At 47.0% G+C, this 15133-nt stretch overlaps 24 non-coding genes and 1 pseudogene across 24 annotated transcripts; all 25 read right to left on the reverse strand.

Moving 5' to 3' along the window:
• Window positions 1–7: 7 nt before the first annotated feature.
• Window positions 8–80, reverse strand: Trnav-uac (transfer RNA valine (anticodon UAC)). Its single transcript has one exon. It is a non-coding gene; the product is annotated as a tRNA-Val (tRNA).
• Window positions 81–299: 219 nt separating this feature from the next.
• Window positions 300–372, reverse strand: Trnav-uac (transfer RNA valine (anticodon UAC)). The gene has a single exon. It is a non-coding gene; the product is annotated as a tRNA-Val (tRNA).
• A 215-nt stretch (window positions 373–587) lies between these two features.
• Window positions 588–660, reverse strand: Trnav-uac (transfer RNA valine (anticodon UAC)). Its single transcript has one exon. It is a non-coding gene; the product is annotated as a tRNA-Val (tRNA).
• Window positions 661–882: 222 nt separating this feature from the next.
• On the reverse strand, window positions 883–955 carry Trnav-uac (transfer RNA valine (anticodon UAC)). Its single transcript has one exon. It is a non-coding gene; the product is annotated as a tRNA-Val (tRNA).
• A 221-nt stretch (window positions 956–1176) lies between these two features.
• Window positions 1177–1249, reverse strand: Trnav-uac (transfer RNA valine (anticodon UAC)). Its single transcript has one exon. It is a non-coding gene; the product is annotated as a tRNA-Val (tRNA).
• Window positions 1250–1468: 219 nt separating this feature from the next.
• Trnav-uac (transfer RNA valine (anticodon UAC)) lies at window positions 1469–1541 on the reverse strand. Its single transcript has one exon. It is a non-coding gene; the product is annotated as a tRNA-Val (tRNA).
• A 220-nt stretch (window positions 1542–1761) lies between these two features.
• Window positions 1762–1834, reverse strand: Trnav-cac (transfer RNA valine (anticodon CAC)). Its single transcript has one exon. It is a non-coding gene; the product is annotated as a tRNA-Val (tRNA).
• Window positions 1835–2049: 215 nt separating this feature from the next.
• On the reverse strand, window positions 2050–2122 carry Trnav-uac (transfer RNA valine (anticodon UAC)). The gene has a single exon. It is a non-coding gene; the product is annotated as a tRNA-Val (tRNA).
• A 215-nt stretch (window positions 2123–2337) lies between these two features.
• Trnav-uac (transfer RNA valine (anticodon UAC)) lies at window positions 2338–2410 on the reverse strand. The gene has a single exon. It is a non-coding gene; the product is annotated as a tRNA-Val (tRNA).
• Window positions 2411–2630: 220 nt separating this feature from the next.
• On the reverse strand, window positions 2631–2703 carry Trnav-uac (transfer RNA valine (anticodon UAC)). The gene has a single exon. It is a non-coding gene; the product is annotated as a tRNA-Val (tRNA).
• A 222-nt stretch (window positions 2704–2925) lies between these two features.
• On the reverse strand, window positions 2926–2998 carry Trnav-uac (transfer RNA valine (anticodon UAC)). The gene has a single exon. It is a non-coding gene; the product is annotated as a tRNA-Val (tRNA).
• Window positions 2999–3212: 214 nt separating this feature from the next.
• On the reverse strand, window positions 3213–3285 carry Trnav-uac (transfer RNA valine (anticodon UAC)). The gene has a single exon. It is a non-coding gene; the product is annotated as a tRNA-Val (tRNA).
• A 221-nt stretch (window positions 3286–3506) lies between these two features.
• Window positions 3507–3579, reverse strand: Trnav-cac (transfer RNA valine (anticodon CAC)). Its single transcript has one exon. It is a non-coding gene; the product is annotated as a tRNA-Val (tRNA).
• A 221-nt stretch (window positions 3580–3800) lies between these two features.
• Window positions 3801–3873, reverse strand: Trnav-uac (transfer RNA valine (anticodon UAC)). The gene has a single exon. It is a non-coding gene; the product is annotated as a tRNA-Val (tRNA).
• Window positions 3874–4094: 221 nt separating this feature from the next.
• On the reverse strand, window positions 4095–4167 carry Trnav-uac (transfer RNA valine (anticodon UAC)). Its single transcript has one exon. It is a non-coding gene; the product is annotated as a tRNA-Val (tRNA).
• Window positions 4168–4388: 221 nt separating this feature from the next.
• On the reverse strand, window positions 4389–4461 carry Trnav-uac (transfer RNA valine (anticodon UAC)). The gene has a single exon. It is a non-coding gene; the product is annotated as a tRNA-Val (tRNA).
• A 221-nt stretch (window positions 4462–4682) lies between these two features.
• On the reverse strand, window positions 4683–4755 carry Trnav-uac (transfer RNA valine (anticodon UAC)). Its single transcript has one exon. It is a non-coding gene; the product is annotated as a tRNA-Val (tRNA).
• A 221-nt stretch (window positions 4756–4976) lies between these two features.
• Window positions 4977–5049, reverse strand: Trnav-uac (transfer RNA valine (anticodon UAC)). Its single transcript has one exon. It is a non-coding gene; the product is annotated as a tRNA-Val (tRNA).
• A 221-nt stretch (window positions 5050–5270) lies between these two features.
• Window positions 5271–5343, reverse strand: Trnav-uac (transfer RNA valine (anticodon UAC)). Its single transcript has one exon. It is a non-coding gene; the product is annotated as a tRNA-Val (tRNA).
• Window positions 5344–5564: 221 nt separating this feature from the next.
• Window positions 5565–5637, reverse strand: Trnav-uac (transfer RNA valine (anticodon UAC)). The gene has a single exon. It is a non-coding gene; the product is annotated as a tRNA-Val (tRNA).
• Window positions 5638–5858: 221 nt separating this feature from the next.
• Trnav-uac (transfer RNA valine (anticodon UAC)) lies at window positions 5859–5931 on the reverse strand. The gene has a single exon. It is a non-coding gene; the product is annotated as a tRNA-Val (tRNA).
• Window positions 5932–6340: 409 nt separating this feature from the next.
• On the reverse strand, window positions 6341–6530 carry LOC135380119 (U2 spliceosomal RNA). Its single transcript, XR_010419551.1, has one exon. It is a non-coding gene; the product is annotated as a U2 spliceosomal RNA (small nuclear RNA).
• A 766-nt stretch (window positions 6531–7296) lies between these two features.
• Window positions 7297–7479, reverse strand: LOC135380082 (U2 spliceosomal RNA). The gene has a single exon (XR_010419519.1). It is a non-coding gene; the product is annotated as a U2 spliceosomal RNA (small nuclear RNA).
• Window positions 7480–12738: 5259 nt separating this feature from the next.
• LOC135380037 (U2 spliceosomal RNA) lies at window positions 12739–12933 on the reverse strand. Its single transcript, XR_010419477.1, has one exon. It is a non-coding gene; the product is annotated as a U2 spliceosomal RNA (small nuclear RNA).
• A 235-nt stretch (window positions 12934–13168) lies between these two features.
• On the reverse strand, window positions 13169–13340 carry LOC135380071 (U2 spliceosomal RNA; annotated as a pseudogene).
• Between the last annotated feature and the right edge of the window lie 1793 nt (window positions 13341–15133).

A 15133-nucleotide genomic window follows, 5' to 3' on the forward strand; every position in this document is an offset into this window, starting at 1 on the left:
GTATACTTGTTTCCGCTCGGGATCGAACCGAGGACCTTGTGCGTGTAAAGCACACGTGATAACCACTACACCACGGAAACGACTGCCTTGTTTGGGATGGTACATTGCATGTCTTGGAAAAAGTGTATTCCACAGGATTTTGGATGAATGATTTAGGAGATGTAACCCACCCGGTCTCTACCGCAGGAATCACGTGCGTATCATTATGTATGTATTTTTCCATGGACCATCCGTTCTTCCGTTCGGTACGCATGCGTCGAACGACCATACTCCTGTTGCGACAAAAACGAATGTATACTTGTTTCCGCTCGGGATCGAACCGAGGACCTTGTGCGTGTAAAGCACACGTGATAACCACTACACCACGGAAACGACTGCCTTGTTTGGGATGGTACATTGCATGTCTTGGAAAAAGTGTATTCCACAGGATTTTGGATGAATGATTTAGGAGATGTAACCCACCCGGTCTCTACCGCAGGAATCACGTGCGTATCATTATGTATGTATTTTTCCATGGACCATCCGTTCTTCCGTTCGGTACGCATGCGTCGAACGACCATACTCCTGTTGCGACAAAAACGTATACTTGTTTCCGCTCGGGATCGAACCGAGGACCTTGTGCGTGTAAAGCACACGTGATAACCACTACACCACGGAAACGACTGCCTTGTTTGGGATGGTACATTGCATGTCTTGGAAAAAGTGTATTCCACAGGATTTTGGATGAATGATTTAGGAGATGTAACCCACCCGGTCTCCTACCGCAGGAATCACGTGCGTATCATTATGTATGTATTTTTCCATGGACCATCCGTTCTTCCGTTCGGTACGCATGCGTCGAACGACCATACTCCTGTTGCGACAAAAACGAAAATGTATACTTGTTTCCGCTCGGGATCGAACCGAGGACCTTGTGCGTGTAAAGCACACGTGATAACCACTACACCACGGAAACGACTGCCTTGTTTGGGATGGTACATTGCATGTCTTGGAAAAAGTGTATTCCACAGGACTTTGGATGAATGATTTAGGAGATGTAACCCACCCGGTCTCTACCGCAGGAATCACGTGCGTATCATTATGTATGTATTTTTCCATGGACCATCCGTTCTTCCGTTCGGTACGCATGCGTCGAACGACCATACTCCTGTTGCGACAAAAACGAAAATGTATACTTGTTTCCGCTCGGGATCGAACCGAGGACCTTGTGCGTGTAAAGCACACGTGATAACCACTACACCACGGAAACGACTGCCTTGTTTGGGATGGTACATTGCATGTCTTGGAAAAAGTGTATTCCACAGGATTTTGGATGAATGATTTAGGAGATGTAACCCACCCGGTCTCTACCGCAGGAATCACGTGCGTATCATTATGTATGTATTTTTCCATGGACCATCCGTTCTTCCGTTCGGTACGCATGCGTCGAACGACCATACTCCTGTTGCGACAAAAACGAATGTATACTTGTTTCCGCTCGGGATCGAACCGAGGACCTTGTGCGTGTAAAGCACACGTGATAACCACTACACCACGGAAACGACTGCCTTGTTTGGGATGGTACATTGCATGTCTTGGAAAAAGTGTATTCCACAGGATTTTGGATGAATGATTTAGGAGATGTAACCCACCCGGTCTCTACCGCAGGAATCACGTGCGTATCATTATGTATGTATTTTTCCATGGACCATCCGTTCTTCCGTTCGGTACGCATGCGTCGAACGACCATACTCCTGTTGCGACAAAAACGAAATGTATACTTGTTTCCGCTCGGGATCGAACCGAGGACCTTGTGCGTGTGAAGCACACGTGATAACCACTACACCACGGAAACGACTGCCTTGTTTGGGATGGTACATTGCATGTCTTGGAAAAAGTGTATTCCACAGGATTTTGGATGAATGATTTAGGAGATGTAACCCACCCGGTCTCTACCGCAGGAATCACGTGCGTATCATTATGTATGTATTTTTCCATGGACCATCCGTTCTTCCGTTCGGTACGCATGCGTCGAACGACCATACTCCTGTTGCGACAAAAACGTATACTTGTTTCCGCTCGGGATCGAACCGAGGACCTTGTGCGTGTAAAGCACACGTGATAACCACTACACCACGGAAACGACTGCCTTGTTTGGGATGGTACATTGCATGTCTTGGAAAAAGTGTATTCCACAGGATTTTGGATGAATGATTTAGGAGATGTAACCCACCCGGTCTCTACCGCAGGAATCACGTGCGTATCATTATGTATGTATTTTTCCATGGACCATCCGTTCTTCCGTTCGGTACGCATGCGTCGAACGACCATACTCCTGTTGCGACAAAAACGTATACTTGTTTCCGCTCGGGATCGAACCGAGGACCTTGTGCGTGTAAAGCACACGTGATAACCACTACACCACGGAAACGACTGCCTTGTTTGGGATGGTACATTGCATGTCTTGGAAAAAGTGTATTCCACAGGATTTTGGATGAATGATTTAGGAGATGTAACCCACCCGGTCTCACCGCAGGAATCACGTGCGTATCATTATGTATGTATTTTTCCATGGACCATCCGTTCTTCCGTTCGGTACGCATGCGTCGAACGACCATACTCCTGTTGCGACAAAAACGAAAATGTATACTTGTTTCCGCTCGGGATCGAACCGAGGACCTTGTGCGTGTAAAGCACACGTGATAACCACTACACCACGGAAACGACTGCCTTGTTTGGGATGGTACATTGCATGTCTTGGAAAAAGTGTATTCCACAGGACTTTTGGATGAATGATTTAGGAGATGTAACCCACCCGGTCTCTACCGCAGGAATCACGTGCGTATCATTATGTATGTATTTTTCCATGGACCATCCGTTCTTCCGTTCGGTACGCATGCGTCGAACGACCATACTCCTGTTGCGACAAAAACGAAAATGTATACTTGTTTCCGCTCGGGATCGAACCGAGGACCTTGTGCGTGTAAAGCACACGTGATAACCACTACACCACGGAAACGACTGCCTTGTTTGGGATGGTACATTGCATGTCTTGGAAAAAGTGTATTCCACAGGATTTTGGATGAATGATTTAGGAGATGTAACCCACCCGGTCTCTACCGCAGGAATCACGTGCGTATCATTATGTATGTATTTTTCCATGGACCATCCGTTCTTCGTTCGGTACGCATGCGTCGAACGACCATACTCCTGTTGCGACAGAAACGTATACTTGTTTCCGCTCGGGATCGAACCGAGGACCTTGTGCGTGTAAAGCACACGTGATAACCACTACACCACGGAAACGACTGCCTTGTCTGGGATGGTACATTGCATGTCTTGGAAAAAGTGTATTCCACAGGATTTTGGATGAATGATTTAGGAGATGTAACCCACCCGGTCTCTACCGCAGGAATCACGTGCGTATCATTATGTATGTATTTTTCCATGGACCATCCGTTCTTCCGTTCGGTACGCATGCGTCGAACGATCATACTCCTGTTGCGACAAAAACGAAAATGTATACTTGTTTCCGCTCGGGATCGAACCGAGGACCTTGTGCGTGTGAAGCACACGTGATAACCACTACACCACGGAAACGACTGCCTTGTTTGGGATGGTACATTGCATGTCTTGGAAAAAGTGTATTCCACAGGATTTTGGATGAATGATTTAGGAGATGTAACCCACCCGGTCTCTACCGCAGGAATCACGTGCGTATCATTATGTATGTATTTTTCCATGGACCATCCGTTCTTCCGTTCGGTACGCATGCGTCGAACGACCATACTCCTGTTGCGACAAAAACGAAAATGTATACTTGTTTCCGCTCGGGATCGAACCGAGGACCTTGTGCGTGTAAAGCACACGTGATAACCACTACACCACGGAAACGACTGCCTTGTTTGGGATGGTACATTGCATGTCTTGGAAAAAGTGTATTCCACAGGATTTTGGATGAATGATTTAGGAGATGTAACCCACCCGGTCTCTACCGCAGGAATCACGTGCGTATCATTATGTATGTATTTTTCCATGGACCATCCGTTCTTCCGTTCGGTACGCATGCGTCGAACGACCATACTCCTGTTGCGACAAAAACGAAAATGTATACTTGTTTCCGCTCGGGATCGAACCGAGGACCTTGTGCGTGTAAAGCACACGTGATAACCACTACACCACGGAAACGACTGCCTTGTTTGGGATGGTACATTGCATGTCTTGGAAAAAGTGTATTCCACAGGATTTTGGATGAATGATTTAGGAGATGTAACCCACCCGGTCTCTACCGCAGGAATCACGTGCGTATCATTATGTATGTATTTTTCCATGGACCATCCGTTCTTCCGTTCGGTACGCATGCGTCGAACGACCATACTCCTGTTGCGACAAAAAGGAAAATGTATACTTGTTTCCGCTCGGGATCGAACCGAGGACCTTCTGCGTGTAAAGCACACGTGATAACCACTACACCACGGAAACGACTGCCTTGTTTGGGATGGTACATTGCATGTCTTGGAAAAAGTGTATTCCACAGGATTTTGGATGAATGATTTAGGAGATGTAACCCACCCGGTCTCTACCGCAGGAATCACGTGCGTATCATTATGTATGTATTATTCCATGGACCATCCGTTCTTCCGTTCGGTACGCATGCGTCGAACGACCATACTCCTGTTGCGACAAAAACGAAAATGTATACTTGTTTCTGCTCGGGATCGAACCGAGGACCTTGTGCGTGTAAAGCACACGTGATAACCACTACACCACGGAAACGACTGCCTTGCTTGGGATGGTACATTGCATGTCTTGGAAAAAGTGTATTCCACAGGATTTTGGATGAATGATTTAGGAGATGTAACCCACCCGGTCTCTACCGCAGGAATCACGTGCGTATCATTATGTATGTATTTTTCCATGGACCATCCGTTCTTCCGTTCGGTACGCATGCGTCGAACGACCATACTCCTGTTGCGACAAAAAGGAAAATGTATACTTGTTTCCGCTCGGGATCGAACCGAGGACCTTGTGCGTGTAAAGCACACGTGATAACCACTACACCACGGAAACGACTGCCTTGTTTGGGATGGTACATTGCATGTCTTGGAAAAAGTGTATTCCACAGGATTTTGGATGAATGATTTAGGAGATGTAACCCACCCGGTCTCTACCGCAGGAATCACGTGCGTATCATTATGTATGTATTTTTCCATGGACCATCCGTTCTTCCGTTCGGTACGCATGCGTCGAACGACCATACTCCTGTTGCGACAAAAACGAAAATGTATACTTGTGTCCGCTCGGGATCGAACCGAGGACCTTGTGCGTGTAAAGCACACGTGATAACCACTACACCACGGAAACGACTGCCTTGTTTGGGATGGTACATTGCATGTCTTGGAAAAAGTGTATTCCACAGGATTTTGGATGAATGATTTAGGAGATGTAACCCACCCGGTCTCTACCGCAGGAATCACGTGCGTATCATTATGTATGTATTTTTCCATGGACCATCCGTTCTTCCGTTCGGTACGCATGCGTCGAACGACCATACTCCTGTTGCGACAAAAACGAAAATGTATACTTGTGTCCGCTCGGGATCGAACCGAGGACCTTGTGCGTGTAAAGCACACGTGATAACCACTACACCACGGAAACGACTGCCTTGTTTGGGATGGTACATTGCATGTCTTGGAAAAAGTGTATTCCACAGGATTTTGGATAAATGATTTAGGAGATGGAACCCACCCGGTCTCTACCGCAGGAATCACGTGCGTATCATTATGTATGTATTTTTCCATGGACCATCCGTTCTTCTGTTCGGTACGTATGCGTCGAACGACCATACTCCTGTTGCGACAAAAACGAAAATGCAGACTTGTTTCCGCTCGGGATCGAACCGAGGACCTTGTGCGTGTAAAGCACACGTGATAACCACTACACCACGGAAACGACTGCCTTGTTTGGGATGGTACATTGCATGTCTTGGAAAAAGTGTATTCCACAGGATTTTGGATGAATGATTTAGGAGATGTAACCCACCCGGTCTCTACCGCAGGAATCACGTGCGTATCATTATGTATGTATTTTTCCATGGACCATCCGTTCTTCCGTTCGGTACGCATGCGTCGAACGACCATACTCCTGTTGCGACAAAAAGGAAAAAGTATACTTGTTTCTGCTCGGGATCGAACCGAGGACCTTCTGCGTGTAAAGCACACGTGACAACCACTACACCACGGAAACAACTGCCATGCGTAGGATGGTACGTTGCACCTGTTTTTAAGTCAGGCTGTAACTTAGGAGCAGAGCTTTGGTTCTAAAGTTTAATAGAAAGTTACTTTTACTGTTTTTTGATTGAAAAACGTGGGCTGAACTCGGCTGTAGTGCAATGCCGAGACAACCCGTGACAGTGACGAAGCTAGCCTCGACCACACCGTCTGCTTACAAAAATAGCGTTAATATCATGGGTTCCATTGGATCCCATATCAGATATTAAGCTGATAAGAACAGAATTTGTTTATTCGCTGCAGTTCAGACATTATAAGTATACATGGGGAGGGTAATGAAATGGTACATACATATTGTTTAAAAAGGGGGGAAAAAGGAAAAAACGGTAGGTATATATACACAGGACAAAACATACCTTTACAAGGGTGTTCTACTGAGGGGTATTTCCGGTGACATGTGTGAAGTAAATGTCCCTTGTTGCTGCGATGGTATCGCTCACGCACAGTTTCTTCATAAGGCGAAGATATGTCTTCGAGCAGATGGGGGCGAGGGCGCGGTCGTTTTTCGGGTCCCAGCTTCCCAAGCTTCCGAGGACGATAGCTTCCACCCTGACTCTCTGGAATCGTTGCCTCAGATATCCCTTCACCACCTGGTACTTCTCCTCCTTTTCTTGTCTTGCTTTTGTGAAGGCCTCTTGTCGGTTATCAAACACGATGGTGACGTCGTATATGATAGCCTCTTCTGCTCTTGCAACGACGAGGTCTGGTCGCAGTCCGGTGTTGCCAACCGCCTGGTTTTCCGCAATCACGGTGTACACAATTGATCTTAGCCACAGAAGGCCGAGAAGCGATAGCAGAGAATTCTGCGGTTCCAGGGCCCCTTCCTGTCACTGAAGTCAAATCCTACGGTGTCTTGTACATTGTACGTTTAAGTATTTATTTGTCCGACCTCCCTGACCTATAGTTTGCAATCATATGTTGAATAGGTACGCTATGGTGCACCTGTTTTTAAGTCAGGCTGTAACTTAGGAGCAGAGCTTTGGTTCTAAAGTTTCATAGAAAGTTACTTTTACTGTTTTTTGATTGAAAAACGTGGGCTGAACTCGGCTGTAGTGCAATGCCGAGACAACCCAGGACAGTGACGAAGCTAGCCTCGACCAGACCGTCTGCTTACAAAAATAGCGTTAATATCATGGGTTCCATTGGATCCCATATCAGATATTAAGCTGATAAGAACAGATACTGTTCAGAAAATTTTATTGACAAAGGTACAATGTACATGTCACTGTTAAACCCAAAGAAACAAAAGGGAACACCAAAACCAAAGGTCACCTTAGTCACATATTTACAATATCAAGTGCAACAGGAAGCGTCTACAGTATCCTACATCACAACATCTAGTATGCTAATAATCCACACACAAGAGTCACCCTATCATCAAAGTCATCATGGCAGGGAAGGAACCGACCTGATAGCCCCGCAGTAGCATGACTCATGCAGCTGGAACACCAGCTTGTTATCTCTCACCTGTACAAGTGGGGGCCACTCCCACTGTTGCACAAAACTGTTCCGTTCTGCAGCCCAAAAAAGGCGATTTATGTGCTCTTTGAAGGATTGCATGGCAGTGTTCACTATGAACCTAGTAGATGCCCACCGGCGATTCTGTGTAACGTCACGGCAGCGCACTTTCCACAACACCTGCTCAGTCAATGCGGTTATAAGGATCCGTAGCCTGTTATGTGGCGTCGTCCAGTTTCTACACGACAACCCCGCTGGAAGTCCAAGTTTACTCCTGTTAGACATTTCCGACCACGTTTTCCGAGCTATCCGGCACTCCCGGAAAACATGTTGGACAGTTTCTGTTTCTCCACAGTGTACGCACTCGTCAACACGAGCGATACCAAAATGCATGAGCCTGTCTCGCGTAGGTAAAACTTCCCACGCTGCCTTCCATCTCAAGTCTTGCGTTTTCCCCGGCAGCCAAGATGGTGCAACTCCCGTCCAGTTGTGAGCCTGTCGGTCGTCACTTGCCTCCAATTTAAGCAATGCCGTACTCAGTTGCGCAACCGTCATCTCCTGTAGATCAACATCTGTGTCCATAGCCTTCAATCTTTTGAAATGCTGCACTAGCTTCGCATGGTGTTGGTTGGGTGTTTCGGCCTTCCAACACATTTTCCAGGCCTGGTCATCCAGGACAAACCTCCCCTGGGGCCCCATCCAGTATCTTGCAAGCGCTCCAGGCGGATCTTCAGATACAGCCGTTTGAAGCAAAGTCTTCAATGCCAAAGTGCGGGCGTATACATCGAGGTGGGGAAAACCTTTTCCTCCTTCACTGGTAGCACAGTGCGGTAGACGGCGCGCCACTAGTTCGGTCGAATTGTCCCAAAAGAAACCAAACACAAGCGAATGAACTCTTCTTACTATCCGTTCAGGAGGAAGACATATCCGGGATAAGTACCAACATCTCGTCAGGAAAACAGTTTTCACAAGGTAGGCTTTTTCGTTCAAGGAGAAAGAGAACTCGCAAGCTTCTCTGACGCATTCTTGGATTTCGTTTGCCTTTTCCAGCCAGTTCTTCATCTTCGGACCATTCTCATCAAAGGTAATTCCTAGCAGTTTTACCGTGTCCCATGTGGGTATTGGGACGTCACTCGCAGCAAAGCTGCCCAAAGGAAGCAGTTTGCACTTTCCAAGGTTCAATTCAGATCCAGAGAAGGCACTGTAGTCTTGAAACAGGCGGAGTGCTGCCAGCACAGTGTCAGCGTCTGACACAAAAATCGTCAAATCATCAGCGTACGCCGCAATTTTCCATGTCGCTTGACCCGGAACTGGTTGTCCCCTGACAGACGCACATCTGTCAACTATTCTTATGTACGGGTCTATGGCGATGACAAAGAAGAGGGGCGACAAGGGACAACCTTGTCGCACTCCTCTTTTTATGGCGACTGTTTCGCCTACTTTGGTCCCGAAGAGGAGCGTGGCGTGTTGTCTCTTGTAGGCTGTCTTGATACAGTCCACGAAAGTCTTAGGAAAGTCGTATGTATCGAGCAGTTCAAAGAGATAGTCGTGCGTGACATTGTCAAACGCCTGTTTTTGGTCCAAGAAGACGACTGCTCCTTTTGCAGTCCGAGCTTTGCTGTATGCGAGCAAGTCGCGTATTCCTGACAAGGTGACATCTACACTTCTTTCTTGCACACCACACACTTGGGATGCGTGTATTATTGTTGGGAGGACAGTACGCAACCTGTTCGTTAGTAATGCCATCATGATCTTGTAGTCACTGTTTAACAGGGATATTGGTCTCCAGGACGATGGGTCCGTTACAGACGACTGACTTTTTGGAATGTGTATGACGTAGCTCTCCGTAAAATGTTCGTTCCAGTCACGGCACTTTGCAATGTTGCGATAAAACTCAAGCAGGAAAGTTCGCAGCTTCGGCCAGAAAACTTTATAGAAAGAGCCTGGCAGACCATCCGGCCCCGGTGCTGACCCAGAACGCAAATTCTTGACGACTATGTCCAGTTCATCTGCCGTAAAGGGGCTCTCAAGCATTTCCTTGTCCTCCTGTGAAAGCTTCGGCAGCAAAGCCTCCACATCATCGGGGATTACAGCAGCGGACACTGATGCGAAGTGTTCAGTAGCATACCGATGAAACTTTTGTTGATTTTCCTCGGATATATCTTCGAGGTCGTTAGCTTCGTTTTGACTGTTTCGCACCCGTGACCGTCTCAGGAAGCGCAGCACTTCCGCACCGCCTAGGCACTGCGATTCTGCATGTTCCAGCTTCGCCGTCATCGTCGATATCCGTAATAACTCCATGTATTGAAACTTCAGCTGTTTCAACGCCGTCTGTGTCATTTCGCAGTTCTTGTTCCCTCTCCTAACGATGCGAATCTTCTTTGCAATGTCTTGGAGTTCTTTAGTACGTTGCTTTGCTTTCTTTTTCCCAAGATCAGTGAAGAGGTTACGCAGATCATCCTTAATTTCTAACCAGCTCTGCAGAGATGTCATAGTTCCTCTTAGACGATTGTCCAAAAAACTGTTAACTACTGCGACTATGTCTTGTTCACATAAAAGTCCATGTGAAAGCCTCCAAGGTCTAACTCCTGTAGAGTGTGCACCGAAAATGTTAAAGGAAGCCACCACGGCTCGATGGTCCGAAACATACAATCCAGTAATCGAAGTTGCAAAAACTTCGCAGTCTCGAGCACCGTTTGCGATGTCTGTCGTCGCATACATTCTGTCCAAGCGTGAGCCACGAGCGCCTCGTGACCACGTGCTTACGTTTGCGCTGCCTTTAATTCTGCGCCAAATATCATGCAAGTTAAAATGGCCCACAAGACGAGCCAATTCTCGACTATTCCATACTGGTCGGTTCTGACCCGGACCTGCTACATCCAACGCACTGTCCAAAACACAGTTAAAATCCCCAGCCAAAATAAAGTCTTTATGGTCTAACATATAAACATCTAAATCCTCAAAAAAGGCATTGGTATCTGATGAACGGGCAGGAGCATAAACATTCACTATTCGGAGCTTTTTTCCCTGACACTTAATATCCAAGGCGACAACGCGGCCCTCGCTGTCAGGTACCGCAAAGGCGTGTGACTGAAGACCTCTGGTTAAAATTACTGTCGCAACACCTGTGCACCGACTGGATGCAAGGCTGAAAAAACAGTTCACTCGAAAACGTTGTTTGAAATCTTCTACTTGCCGAACCGTTGCAAAATTGGTCTCTTGTAATAATAAAACATCCAATCGGGCCGCTTGCGCGAAATGCATTACTTCCATTTGCTTATCTACGTTTCCAAACCCTTGAACATTCAAAGTTCCTATTCGAAGGTGCATGAATAGGTGAATAAAGAAATACATTGAGCACAAACACATACCTAATCGTTCAGCATGTCCTCAGATTCGACCGTCACACCACTACAGGAGTCTTCATCAACCCCCTCATCCGCAGCTACAGCTACCTTTTTTGTCGTATGAATCACTGCAGGATCTTGGTGGGAATCCGATGACGACGTGTGCTGACGTTTTTTCTGCTGCACAGGAGGTTGAGTCTTCTTTACCACCGCTAACGCCAAGTTATCCGATGCAGTAGGCACAGGTAATATTGGAATGTGTCTTCGTTGTGTTGCAGCAAGCAGGAGCTCACCCTCAGAGCTTGAAGAATCAGGCATTCTTTTTCCACCGTGTTTGTTGGAGCTGTCGGTTTCTTCAGTAGTGAATGACTCCGAAGACGATGTTTCAGCCGAGTCAGATATGTCGTGTTCTTTTCGTTCTTCCACTCTTTTCTCTGGCTCTGATACCTCTGAAGCCGGGTGGGACGAAAACTGATCTGGGGCTGACCAGTCTGCAGGACTCGCAACTTCTGCGCTGACAGAAACCACGTGATGGTCTTCAGACGGCAGCCTGGGAAAGGATTCATCGGTCACCTCCATGACGGTCTCTGGATTCGGTGGTGGAGTATGGGTTTCGTCTCTCGAAGCAGCTGTCTTCGTGGTCGTCTGCCGAAGTACGTCGGACATAAGTCGTTTCTTCCGAAAACAATCAGCTGTAGCATGTTTTCCTCCACACCGTCTGCAGAGGGACGTGCACTCAGAATTCTAATGTCCATATGTCGAGCAGCGAGAACAGAGGGGGACAGTGCATGCCGCACGCATGTGGCCTTCCCGTTTGCAGCGGCTACACACTCTCCTAATACCATAGTAGTCACATGTGACCCTATAGCCAAGCACCCGAAGGAAGTTGGGTACCGGATGTCTCACGTCCATCTCGATTTCCACAATGCGATTTCCGTTGCACACTGTGGGGCGGTCTTTGGAAAAACCCCATTCGATTTTCTTAACTTTACCATGCGGGCCAAGCGCTCTGATCAAGTACTCATCCGGCACAAAAGTCGGCAAATACATACATGTCACCCTTGTAACTTGCGATCCTAACGGTTCCAGAGTGCAGGGTACTCCAGCAATGACGATGACACCACTTGAAAGAAGCCTTTCCATGGCGTCTGAACAGGGAACTGTGATCTGGAACAAAGTTCCTACCACATGTTGTACGGAGAAAAGTCCGTCGAGAGAAACCACTTCAGACACTCCGTCGATGACGTCTACAAGCAAGGCCTCTTGCGGGGCACTAACATTGCAGACAAGAGCCTTCGTCGGTATAAACCGCGCTGTCATGTTGACCCCGGACACCTGCAACAGCACGGACCGGGGTATCTCTTAGCTGACTTTGAAAACTGCGACTACTACACTTTGATCTTATAGCCACAGAAGGCCGAGAAGCGATAGCAGAGAATTCTGCGGTTCCAGCACCCCTTCCTGTCGCTGAAGTCAAATCCTACGGTGTCTTGTACATTGTACGTTGAAGTATTTATTTGTCCGACCTCCCTGACCTATACTTTGCAATCATATCTTGAATAGGTACGCTATGGTGCACCTGTTTTTAAGTCAGGCGGTAACTTAAGAGCAGAGCTTTGGTTCTAAAGTTTCATAGAAAGTTACTTTTACTGTTTTTTGATTGAAAAACGTGGGCTGAACTCGGCTGTAGTGCAATGCCGAGACAACCCGTGACAGTGGCGAAGCTAGCCTCGACCCCACCGTCTGCTTACAAAAATAGCGTTAATATCATGGGTTCCATTGGATCCCATATCAGATATTAAGCTGATAAGAACAGATACTACACAATTGATCTTAGCCAAAGAAGGCCGAGAAGCGATAGCAGATAATTCTGCGGTTCTAGAACCCCTTCCTGTCGCTGAAGTCAAATCCTACGGTGTCTTGTACATTGTACGTTGAAGTATTTATTTGTCCGACCTCCCTGACCTATACTTTGCAATCATATCTTGAACAGGTACGCTATGGTGCACCTGTTTTTAAGTCAGGCGGTAACTTAAGAGCAGAGCTTTGGTTCTAAAGTTTCATAGAAAGTTACTTTTACTGTTTTTTGATTGAAAAACGTGGGCTGAACTCGGCTGTAGTGCAATGCCGAGACAACCCATGACAGTGGCGAAGCTAGCCTCGACCCCACCGTCTGCTTACAAAAATAGCGTTAATATCATGGGTTCCATTGGATCCCATATCAGATATTAAGCTGATAAGAACAGATACTGTTTAGAATATTTATTCACTCATATTTACATCTGGCAACACTTACAAACACTGTAGTTACCAACGCTATTTACATATTTACATTTCACTGCCTTTTTTTATCAGTCACTTTGGTAGATCAGTGCCTACTGTGCAGTCGCACAGTGTTGTTGCTTATAGTAATGTATCTTGTGCCCCATCTCTGGAGAAACCTCATTGCCCCTAACTCGAAGAGTTCCAACTCGAGGTGACTCGTAATGACTTTTCTGAGTGATATGAGGGCCGGAAACATGGCTCTACAAGGCCTGCCTCGCACCACGGCTGCGCACCTGTTATGCCAAATCATGAGTGTCGCCACTGTTAAGACCAAGTTTTCAAACCTCGGCTGTCTACGCCTTCTTGTTCTACTCGGGAAGCCGAACGTGCGTGTAACTATATTTTGAAAAGTCCTCATTTGCACGCACTCTGATGTAGCATGCCGATTGGTTTCCTCATTGCCGCAGTTGGGACACGTTGACAAGTTCGTAACGCCCCATCTGTGCAACCGATCACGCGTTGGTAGGATTCCCGAGGCGGTCTCCCAAAGGAAGTCTTGCACATTACTGGGGAGCTCTTGGGCGCTTGTTTCCAACCACTCTTTCTGTATATTCTGTACCCTGGGTACGCTTTCGACGCGTGTTTCGCAAATGCTTTCACATATGCGGGATACTGGGAGTGCTTGCACGTCTCCTTGGGGGCAGATTGTCCGAAATGTTCGGAAAATTCGCAATATTGACGAATAGGAAGTAGGCGTCACTTCCGAACTGGGGCTGAGGTTTCCCAGACCACGGGGGACCAGCATTCTACGGCTCGGGCCGAGAAAATACAAAACAAAGGGTCGACCTATGCACTCAATATCATCGATAATGTTCAAGGTGCTCCGTACAGCCAACAGAGCAGAGAATGTTGTCAGGCACGGTAAACCCCATCCTCCTTGAGCGCGGCTTAAACGAAGTGTATCACGCGATACCAGTTCTGTTTTGTTGTTCCAAAAGAACTTAAAACAGGCCGATGTAAACCGTCTAGTGAACGTAGCCGGGGGGTTCGCTACCCTAGCGATATACCATAGCCTGGCACAAAACACTGACTTGATTAAAAGCGACTTTTCCCTGTACGTGAAACGAAACTTACTGGCCACAGTTATCTGCTTATCTAAGGTTACCAGCAATTGCCCCCAGTTTGCCGATGCCACGCCATCTTTGTCAAATATCACTCCCAGTAGGCGTATACTGCTAGTGCGATTCATCCCTGCCGGGAGTTCTCCATTAATGTTCCCTAGGAACATAACCTTACTCTTTTCCGTGTTCAGGCGTGCCCCCGAGAAACTACCGTATTCATCGAAAATTTGGAAAGCACTCTGTAGGCTTTCCATGTCTCTGAGGTACAAGACGATATCGTCTGCGTACGCAGTCGCGGCCACTGTCGCAGTACCCGGTAAGGGGAGTCCCCTTACAGCACGAGATTCATTTAGCTCTCGGAGGAGGGGGTCTATGCACATGACAAAAATCAGTGGTGACAGAGGACACCCTTGCCGTATCCCTCTGGACATTCGGGATTTACAGGTAGAGAAACCGTTAACAAACAGGAAACTTTCCAAGTTCGAGTATAAACTCTTCATCAAAAATACAAAATGGTCAGAAAACCCGAACATTTTCAACAGAGAGTAAATGTAGAAGTGTTCAATACAATCAAATGCCTTGGCTTGATCCCAAGAGACTACAAGACCATTCATTGTGTGAGAATTCGTATACATCATTATATCTCGCACCAAAATGAGAGATGAAAATACAG

The sequence above is a fragment of the Ornithodoros turicata genome, chromosome 1, assembly GCF_037126465.1.
Source record: "Ornithodoros turicata isolate Travis chromosome 1, ASM3712646v1, whole genome shotgun sequence".
Lineage (NCBI taxonomy): Eukaryota > Metazoa > Arthropoda > Arachnida > Ixodida > Argasidae > Ornithodoros > Ornithodoros turicata.